This window comes from Nymphaea colorata, chromosome 10, assembly GCF_008831285.2.
Source record: "Nymphaea colorata isolate Beijing-Zhang1983 chromosome 10, ASM883128v2, whole genome shotgun sequence".
NCBI classification, from domain to species: Eukaryota; Viridiplantae; Streptophyta; class Magnoliopsida; order Nymphaeales; family Nymphaeaceae; genus Nymphaea; species Nymphaea colorata.
The window spans coordinates 16,105,606-16,116,273 of NC_045147.1; the positions used below are offsets into that span (position 1 = coordinate 16,105,606).

Below are 10,668 nucleotides of genomic sequence, written 5' to 3' on the forward strand. Positions count from 1 at the left end.
CTCTCTCTGCCCATTGTCTCCACACTAGTAGACCAGCAAACAGAATATTGTAGAGTATAAGAAACTCTTTGCTTAGAATCGTGTTCTTCTTTCATTTGTAGAAAGGTCTCATGTGGTCAATTGTGAATTGTAATTCAATAACCATATGCAGATAGTTATTTGTATTAGTTTTTCAAATGGTTAGCAATTTCTCAAATGTTATGCGATTAATTATTTCTTTATACGTCAAATAAAGTTGTGCAATAATTTGTAAATTTTCTTTGTCAAAATCAACAGTCTAGCTACTTGTAAGCGTGTATAATATAAATCTAACCGACGTGAACGCATACATAATCCTTGAAAGCTGACAAATGAAAAGAAAAAATCATGAAAAAAATTTGTAGTGCTTAAATCAGATTTGTTGACTCAAAAAAACTAAATACCATCAATCTTACATTCTTATAAACTTCATTCTACATATCCCATTTACACAATTCTATTCTATTTCTAGCTCAGAACAATATTCTGGACATATTTGCCGAGTCAAAATGCATGTGAAATGGGCGATGTAGCACCCTTCTCTTACCTCATGCCATTGAAGCTTTACAAGAATTGCCCCCTGAGAGGCATACCATAGCTGGTCAATCTGAGTGGCGTGGCGATGTGTCTTCAATTCGATTTCCACGGTGCTATTCTTTTCTGAACCGCGAACAATAACATGCAAGACATGAGTTGAAGAGTGTACCATAGGGACTCGTTCCAGCAATAGGATTCCCTCCTAGGCAGCCAAAACTTTAAATGAATTGTCCAACTTCCGATGGAGCAGCTTCATCTTCTCCGGCTTGGGGGTGTCGATTTCCATGTACATGCTTTGTCACGCAGGCAATCCTTGCTTTCGCCTCATTTTCGTTGTCTGCTCGACTTCTTTTCATCTCTACTTGCATCTCGTAGTTAGATGATAGTAATTAACGTATTTTATTTGATATAATATCTATGCTTTAATCTGTAACCTTTTTCGGACCGCTCACGGGTCTTCACGAATGCGAGTCGTTGTGGTTACTTGCACATGAGAAGTGAATCAAAGAAAGAAATCTACTTGAATTTTGCTAAAACTCAAGTAGAATATTATTGTTTCGAAGATTTACCTAATGTACAACCTGATCTGTTTAACTATTAACTATTATTTGCCTAAAGCCTTCAAGAACGAAACTAACGAAGATATTTCTTTGTTTTTTATCATTTCTCTCATGTAAACAAAACGAGAAATGCGGGTACTAAATATGAAATTGCTTTAACTTCATCTCTTCAACAATCAACCAGAGAGAACATAAAAATAGTAATCAAGCTGTTGTAACAATTCCAGTTTTTGGTAAAAAAAAATGAATGTCTGACTTACATACGATCTCTGCATACGCTTACTTACATCATCATTAGGAACGCAGCTGTTCTTTGTTCTTTCAGAGAAAAATCTCCTCCAAAAATTTAATCGCTTTCTTCAAGACAAAGTGTATTTCAATAACCAAAATTAGAAAATACAAAATGTGTCTGGGGGATAAACTCAGGTTGAATTTCGTGTTCCATCTGTGACATTGGATTAGATCGGATTGAGATGGGAGGAGGCTGATTTGAAATCCCTTCTATCTAAGGTCATAAAGTAAAGAACTGAACACTGGACTTCAGATCTATAGAAAAATGAGGATTTGAGAATCTCAATATGTGGCCAAAACCTCAGAATGGGAAGGGGGTCTGACCTCAAATCCTTGGTCTGGGATCTCAGATCCGAGGGAAGCAAACGCCTCCTATGATGGGTGTCCGATAGCCCCAGACCTCAAATCTGAAGCCGGCCAAAAATCCCAGTCTGCATGACACCCGTTGTCTTAAAAAAGGAGGATCTGATTCTGATGTTAAAAGGCCGGCAAGAAGTGGAGGTTGGACCTCAGGTCTGCGGATTTAAAATCCTGGTCAACAAAAGTCTCCTGCCAATGAAATAGCTAAAATAGAGGAAATAGTTAGATTATGAGGGAGACATGGAAATCCAATGCAGTCATCATCTACCAACTTGCATTGAAGAAAACAAACACAAAAGGGTCCGGACAATCACATCAATTTCTGCCGTATAACCGGACAGGACACAGAAGACAGTGGCTACTAAAACAAAAACCATTTCAAACATAGACATTAAGTCTCCTTCCTCTTACATCCCTACCACTCTTCAATTTAATAGTGCATCCACCACTTTCTTCCAAACTTTCCAACACATCATTCATTCAGGATTTCATAATCCATATATGATTATATATATATGTACGTGTTAACAAAAAGAAGCCATTTTAAAATGATGACTTATGTCACACCATGTAGCTGTATGCACGTAATTGGTTGTATGGAAACAACTTAGAATCGTTGAATTGGTGTATATTTGTGGGGGTGCATGAGAGGGAAACAGATGTGTCATGAACAGTGCAATTCTATAAGCTTTCGAGAATACCAAGAACACAATCGTGAAGCATGCAGACGTCTCCTCTATCTACTTACATTGAACATCTTGTATTTATAAGTACTAACTATATATACATATATACTGCTGATTTCTCTTACTACACTAAGTTACGAGACTGTTGATACGTGACTTCTCATGTGCTTGCTCGTAGTTTCGTCTCAGATATAGATAGATAGATCGATAGATAGAGATGTACTACCCTCCAAGATCCAAGCTTGATGATGATCAAGGTCGAACAGACAACGAGAGCGAGGCCCAAAAAGCGTAGGACTGTTCACGTGACGAGCATAACATGGAGATCACTCACCCAAACGGCCGATGTAAATTAAGCCCAAAGTTGCGACGTCCATGCCTGAAAGATGGTCGCCGACGAGCCAGAAAAGCAAACGGAGATCAGAAAAGGAGGGATGAAGTTTCGGGGCAAAATTAAAAGAGAAGAAGGATCGGTGGCGGGTCTGTTTGCCTTCACGATACGTACCACGGTGATCAGAAGAAGATCGAAAGTATCGTGCAAGGCCATGGGGAGTAGTGCGCCTCCTTTTCTTCCTTCCACTGTCTCGGCTCACCCTGGTTTTCTTCCGTGCCTGACCTCATTTATATAGCTTCTGGCCACAGCATCGCGTCCCTCTGAAACCTTAGTCTCTCTCTGGATCTTTCCTCTCTCTCTCTCTCTCTCTCTCTCTCTCTGTTTTGACTCACTGGTATGGTTATAACGTGCGTGCACGTGAACTCTCTTTCTCTCTCTCTCTCCCACTCTCTCTCTAACGTTCTTGTATATGGGAAACCAACATCGCGTTGATGAGTAGCTGCAAGAATAGGTGGTTTACAAGAGTAGATCAAATGGCCTCCCTTTCGTCAACCAAATGCATGTAGTTAGGCAAAGCCAAATTTTTTCATCAAGAAACCAAACTATAGTTTCAAAATTTTTTATATAGACTAAATAAAAGTTTTTAAAATTATGTGTGTTTTGAAATTAATTTTGAGGAAGAGGCCATCCGTTTCCTTAACTCCGCTCTTATCTACATCGTATAATTATTTTTTCTTTAAGAAAAATGAAATGTAAGCAAATAGATAGATCCACATTTCAATGTTTTCCTCAAAGAAAAAAGGAAAATGCACACTAAACCTTTTGTATTTAATCGTTTGTGTAAGAAATTAAATAAGAAAAAGCCGCCAACAGTGCGAAACTGAAAGAGGAGTTGAGTGGAAGCTTAGACCTTGAGACCCGCGATGGATCTCCCCTCGTTACTCGAGTAAAGCACATGCAATTCAGATCCCAATACAATACAATGTGGGTTGAAGTTCTTACCTACAAGTATTATTGGACCTGGACAGTGTTGTGGTTGGGAAGGAAGGTATGGTGGAGGGGCAGCGTTCGGGCGCGGGTGCAGGTCCATCCGTCCCCCCCTCTCTTTGGTGTGGGGCCCCACCTCACATGGGCGGGGTGGGGCCTCCATCCGACGACCTTTCTCCTCCAGCTCACCGCACATGGTGGGGCCCAGTATTTTCAGCGGGAGCGGCATCTGATGTGCGGGACATTTTTACTGCGGGTTCATTGAATGAGACAAATTGTCGCCTGCTCGTGCGATCTGGTACCAAGTACGAGGGAAAAGTTTTTACCCATGTTTCCCGGGGGTTGAATTAATCCCGGAGGGAAAAGTCAAGCCTCGCGGGGGCTCGATCAAACGCGTCTAACGGTTTCTGCCCTCTGGTCGAATCAAATCGGTCGCAACCTGCTGTCATTTCGTGGGCTGGTGTAATTATTTATCTCTTATGTGTTTTAATTTTGTTTTGTGTTTTAGACAATTTTTTTAGATAAATTTTGTCAGTTGATTCAGCTGAATCGGTGAATTAGGCGATTCACTAAATCGTCTGTCCTCTGCTTCTGTTTAGAAACTGTAGCATTCTAATTTTATCGGATGTCTTCTAAAAAAAAATTCCCAGATGCCAAAATATCGAAAAAGTCGAGGATCTTCAAAAGTTGAAGACTCCATGAGCAAAAATCCAAAGACAAGAAAAAAACACATTTCTTGAAAAAGAAAATTCTTGGATGTCAAAATATTCACTTTTTTGGTGTATTTGATGCACAAGGAAGAATTTAACTGGTAAATTTACTACAGTAAATTTTTTTTTAAAAAAAAACAGCATGAAATTTAACCTTCTTTCGATTTGAATTCATGTTTGATGCACAGAAAGAATTTAACTTGGTAAATTTAACCATGTTTGATGCACAAGGAAGAATTTAAACTAGTAAATTTAACTCGCTTTTATGCACATGGTAAAAAAAATTATGGAACTTTGTTGTTGTTTTTTTTTCTTCTCGTTTCAATTTGACGTGGAAAGAAAGGAGCCAAAACAAGGAGCCAAAGCTCCGTTGTATGATTGGTTTTAACTGAACTTGACAGTCCCATCCACGCTTTCTTATATGAATGTTAACACACATGTTGCTGCACCATTTCCATCCACCACACAAAATACCCAAGATGACCGAGTGTCATGCTTGCCAGATGATGACATTTTGTTTAACAATAAGCAGGAAGGGCTGAGAGAGCAATAAGCTCGACGGGTGAAAAGGGGCGTCACTCGAGTTTGATAGGTCGTGTATACGGGTGGGTGAAATTTCATTCGCATGTACAATTTTTCCCGTCCACTTTGGTTTTATCTGTGCAATCAAACGCACCCTTGATGAAGATCCCATGGACAAAAATCCAAAAGCAAAAAAAAAGACACGTTTTTCACAAAAAAATGAAAAAGACATCTCTTCCTTTTTTAGAAAGGAAAAATAAAATCCCTCAGTGCCGCTTGCAGTGCCAACATCGATCACCTTCTAACTACAAATCTATTGGTGAGGTTATCATGATCTGCCGAATTTGGCCCAAACTATAGTTTTGTCCCTCATTAAAGAGTGATTTTAGAAGCTAGGATGAACAAATTATCTTTCTTATTATAATGTTTAGATTTGTATGTGTTGTCCAAGAAGGGGTTTGTGGGGTGAGGGTTGATAGATGCACATAATAAAGTGCATAGGAGTAGCACCCAACAAGAGGTGAGGAAAAAAGTCAAGATTTCGGCTCTCCATTAGAAAGTAGAATGAAATACTTTTTTCTACCTTAATTTGCCTTTGTAGTCACGAGTGGTAGAGCTGATTTTTTAACGACTTAATATTCAAAAGTTCCCCCATTTTTTGAAAATTTGTTGGCTCTGCACAATATAGTTAAATTATTGTACTAGTACTGTATACGTTTGAATATATTAGTATGATTTATGAAATTGTCCTAGCGTATGTAGTATGTACATGTGAAGGAGGTACCTTATGCAATATAATGCATAGTAAGGCATGTACCACTTTGCAGAAAGTTTTTATTGCTTCTTGTTTTTCACATTTTTTGGCTTATTATTGGTCGCTTCCCAAGTTCATCGATTCTTCCGTGCTTTTCAAATTCATCCTCTTTCTTTATTTCTTTCTTCCTTGCTTTTACCGTTTCAAGCTACCTAGAGTTGACTACTAGTAAAAATTTTTGTTAAAGTTTTCTCAATGACTCTCAGATTTCTTTTGTTTACAAACGAGTTATGTACGCAACCAATTTTGCTCTTAAAAACAGTACTGAATTGTAGTATACCAAGGGCAGAGTAGTACGCTCTTGGTACTAAGATGGGAGTAACTCTAAGAAAAAAGTCGAAGCCCTCGCCCTTCTCTCTATCCTCCAAAGTACTAAGACAGCTTTTGGTGTTTCGAAGAGACACCCCGCATGCTTTAACTAGTGCATCAGTGTTTTCTTTTGACAGCACATGAAGTTGACGTCCCGGAATTTGAAACAAAGGCTGGCTATGCATCAGCCCCACCCTCTCCATTGTGTCATCTCTTTCGGGGAGCGAACCTAGCTCATGTGATTGGTAGGGTTCCAAATGGTCCAGATCTGATTTGAAGATTTTGTCAAATTCTAATCTACAGAATTGAGTATCGATCCAATTCACCATGCATTTTCCTATAGCATATCAAGGGGAAAAGGAAAATGTTTGCACTCCTCACATCCCACATCCTTTATTAGATAATAATACCAATTTACACCGGTCATTAAACGGCACGACTCGGATGAGAGAGGGTTATGTGCACCACTTAATTTTTTTAAATTTTTTTCAGTTTTGTAAGTTTTTTTTTTCTATTAACTAAAGACATTTTCATCATTAACCATACTAGTGTGCGAAAATTTCATGCGGGGTACATAACTGGCTTCGGACTCGATTCCGATCGAATACCAACGAGGGCTTCTGATCAGATTAGGGGTTAAGTACTAAGGAAGCAGAATTAGATCAAACTTTTATTTTCAAGTCTCTCTCCTTTCCTTCTTCAGATATAACTCGTCAACTTTGTGTCCTCTTGTGTATCTGTTTAGAGCTATACACAGTGCACATTTTCTATTTAAAATATATCTTGTTACATCCTTTAAAATAATACGTTAAGATTATACAAGACCAATAACCTGCAAGCTATTGTCAAAGATTAGGTTTACTCAGGTACTTCATACTGCTCACCCGGTGGACTTCTGTAATTGAATTTCCAGTACCAAATATAATAACACCAGTTCCAAGGAAATCAAGAAAGGTTTATTTTAAGCTTAGATTGAACAAACCAAGTACGAATGTGTGTGTGTGTATATATATATATATAAAGTGAAAGAAGCTGTCTGCTGGTTTTCTTAGCCTCTTCATGGCAGGTTTACATAAGCTGAATTAAATTTGAGATCGGCTTCTCTCAAGATGAGCCACGATCGAGTTGAGCTGTAAACTAGCTGAACCTGAAGATGGGCTGCCAAGGATAGGGATGTACAACAAGTCTAGCCAACTCGAACTTGACTCGAACTTCGTCAATTAAGCTGGACTTATAAAGGAGTTATAAATGAGTCGAGTTCGAGTTACATGAACTCGACTTGATTAAACTCAAGTAAGCTCGTCTAATCTAGGTTATCTTTTTTTTTTTTTAATTTGAAAACTTAAAACCAAAGAAAGAGATCAAGTCAAATTGGGAGTTGGTAAACAAGCTTAAACAAGTTGGACTTGAGTCGGGACTCAGTCTCTTGAGCGAGCTCAAGCTCACCTTGTACAACTCGACTCCAGCTCGAACCGAGCTTGAACCAAGCAACCTATGAGTTGAGTTGAGTCGAGCTGAGCTGAGTGCTGGAGCCCGACTCAGCTTATGTACAGCCCTAGACAAGGTCCTTTCCCAGCCATGGTCGAAAGAAAAGACTGCAATGATATTCAATTGGATGGCCGTTTCACCATTCTACCAATTGGTAAAACGTACGACTCGAAATGCATAAAACGTGTTCCTCGAGACAAAGGATCGCTTGTTCCTTTTGTATGAAAATCTAACCTTTTACCACCAATGACATGTAAATGAGCATGAAGATGGGCGTGGCATGGACATTAATACTGAGAAAAATAAAAAGAAACAAATAAAGTGATTATTTATTCATCATGCATGATTAAGTCTACCATTTATAAAGCTATTACAATTATTTAATGCTTAAAATTAAGAGATATGAGTAATTGCAGTTGCTGCTTATCTAGGAAAATGTGAGTAACATGTGGCAGTAAAAAAATTGTATGGCATAACCTTCAAAAGACGCGTCTCTTTGCCTACCCCAAAATTTCTGTCCTTTTGTGCAGGTTCTGGGTAGGTTTATAAGAGTTAAAATTGTATTTTTAATTGACAGTGACAATTTTTATGGTTGCACATAAAAAAATATATGGATGAATTTATTATGGTTACAAAGTGGACCAACTTGAAAAGAAGAATTAAATTTGACATGAACAAATTTTGAGTTTGAAAGGGTTTGGGAGGTTCCCAGTTGGCTCAATAGTTAAAGTGAGGGTTGGTAAGCAGCCAGTCTTGATCGCGTAAGATCACCGACACTAAACTTGAAGGCGACAAACTCTCGAAGCATTAAAAACATGCAATGTATACATACCTATAAAAAGATCACTGACACTAAACTTGAAGGCGACAAAGCGACACTTGGAGCATCGAAAACATGCAATGTATACGCACTTATAAGAATAAAGGGTTGAGCGAAAACTTTGTCTCTCTAGTGAGCAGTGGGTTTCTTCCGGTCACACAGAAAGGGTGTGAAGGACAGCGGAGCACTCAAATATCCGGCTTTGCTTCAGGGCACATCAATTTGCTCACCTTAACCTAGAAAAGTTCATATGCTTCTTCAAACCTATGTTTGATGTATCTTGGTCACTGTATTCCCCAAAAGTAAATCTTCAATGGCAGCAAGAGCTCCATCCACCTTGGAATAGAAGAACTTCAAACTGAAGAAGGCCAAGATATCGATAGCTGGAGTTTCTGCCATATACAAAGCCTGACGACCTATATTAGGCGGCTATATAAGTATAACTATATGGCCATGATCATATGTAGCGGGTGATCTGAGCGCTGTTTCATCTCAATCTTAGTGCTCCATCTCGCCGATTATCTGCACTGAATAATCTTTAGGCAACTATCCTAGCCATTTATTTCTTCACCAAATTGAATTTACTTAAGAACTTGCCTTTGTGGTTGGTGTATTCTTAATAAAAAAAGAGTCGTCTCAGTCGGTTGCATCCGATTGGAGAGGCCATTGACAAGAAAGGAGCCCTCTCGGGGGAGCTCTTTTCAAGGTAGGTCAGCGCCTAAACTCCACCTAATGTTCAAATTTCGGCCAAAAAACTGAGTACTGGTAAAGCAACACGCCCCTTGTTCCACCGTGACCGACTCATTCGCCGTCCTTGTTTCTTGTGCTTTCTGCGTCGCTGCGTTAAGCCTGGTTCTTCCACCTTGACCTGTATCTTCTCTGTAAAAGCATATGATGTCACACAGGAAGACCAGCAGATAAAATGGTGATGGGAGATGACTTGTTGGTACATGTTTCCGGCCGATTGCGCGGTAGAGATTCAAAGCTCTGAGGCTGGAGCAGGTAAAACCTGTCGCTTGATACCTTTTTGCCCTTTTAAAATTTCTACCGTGGCTGTAAGCATTCTAAAACTTAACCATGTCATGTACTGAGTTCTATGTATGCAGTGACCAAAATGCTTTCATTAAAATACAAAAAGAAATTTTTTAAAAGAGTAAAAAAGGATTTTGAAAAGAAAACAGTCTGAAATATCCATCACTTTATAACAATATTTCAAAAATATCTCGTCTCCATTCTTCCTTCTGTGCATACTTGTTGGGTGCATAACTCAATCTGCTATGAATGCTTCAGTAGTAATGCTTTGAAACTGTACTATGTGTTTATTGAACTGCATATGCTTCGTGGGAACCTTGTAGTTTCCGGTAACATCTACCACTGAAACTTGTATGACAGAGATTCCATCCACCCCTCCCATTTGGTCCCGAGGTTCAGGTCTATTTCAGGACTTGGGTGTAAAGGAATACATTCGTCAACTATAGTCAGTCTATTTCAAGACTTGGGTGTAAAGGAATACATTCGTCAACTATAGTCAACTGAAGCGTTGTCAACTATAGTCAACTGAAGCGTTGTGTATAAAGGAGTAATGTCTATGGGTCGAACTGATGACTAGACTTTCACTGGCTTGCTAGTCCGACCAGCTACACCATGGCCCTTGGAGCTCATCAACCACACGGGCAAACCAGCTGTATTTTATCATGTCCCATGACTTACATATTGAACTCAATTGTTGCCAATGATAACATACAAACCTTCAGAACTAATTTGGTAGGCGATGATTTTTATTAGCTGGTTTAAAAGATCTCATCTATTAACAGATACGGCGCTAATTACACTGGCAGCACTACTCTGGCCTGGATCACGTCCTTTGATTGGTAGGCAGCAAAAGAGTGTCTATTCTTATGTCAACCAACCTTTACATGGAGGAAGGAAGATGAAAAAAGTAAACTGCTAAGATTAAGAAGGGCCTAGCCATTAACCTCTATACTCCTCGCTCCATGATATGTCATCAAAGTTAGGGTTGTCCCTTACCCTTACCCTCCCAAGGGGAAAGAATTTAAGATATTAGGTCTTATAAGAAGGATACATCACTGTTGGGGTAAGGTGTCCTCTCCTAAGTTCAATGTTCCCAGCTGTTAAATAAGGAATGTGAATTTTATGGGAAAAAAATATCCTTTTTACTTTGGGTGGCAGATGAGGGGAGAGATTCATATCAATGCGGCCAGAAAAAAGAAC

At 39.1% G+C, this 10,668-nt stretch overlaps 1 long non-coding RNA gene across 1 annotated transcript; it reads right to left on the reverse strand.

The window, feature by feature from the left end:
* Nucleotides 1-357: 357 nt before the first annotated feature.
* Nucleotides 358-3,143, reverse strand: LOC116263450 (uncharacterized). Its single transcript, XR_004174660.2, has 2 exons — nt 2,958-3,143; nt 358-2,831 (listed from the first exon to the last, which is right to left on the reverse strand). It is a non-coding gene; the product is annotated as an uncharacterized LOC116263450 (long non-coding RNA).
* Nucleotides 3,144-10,668: the final 7,525 nt, after the last annotated feature.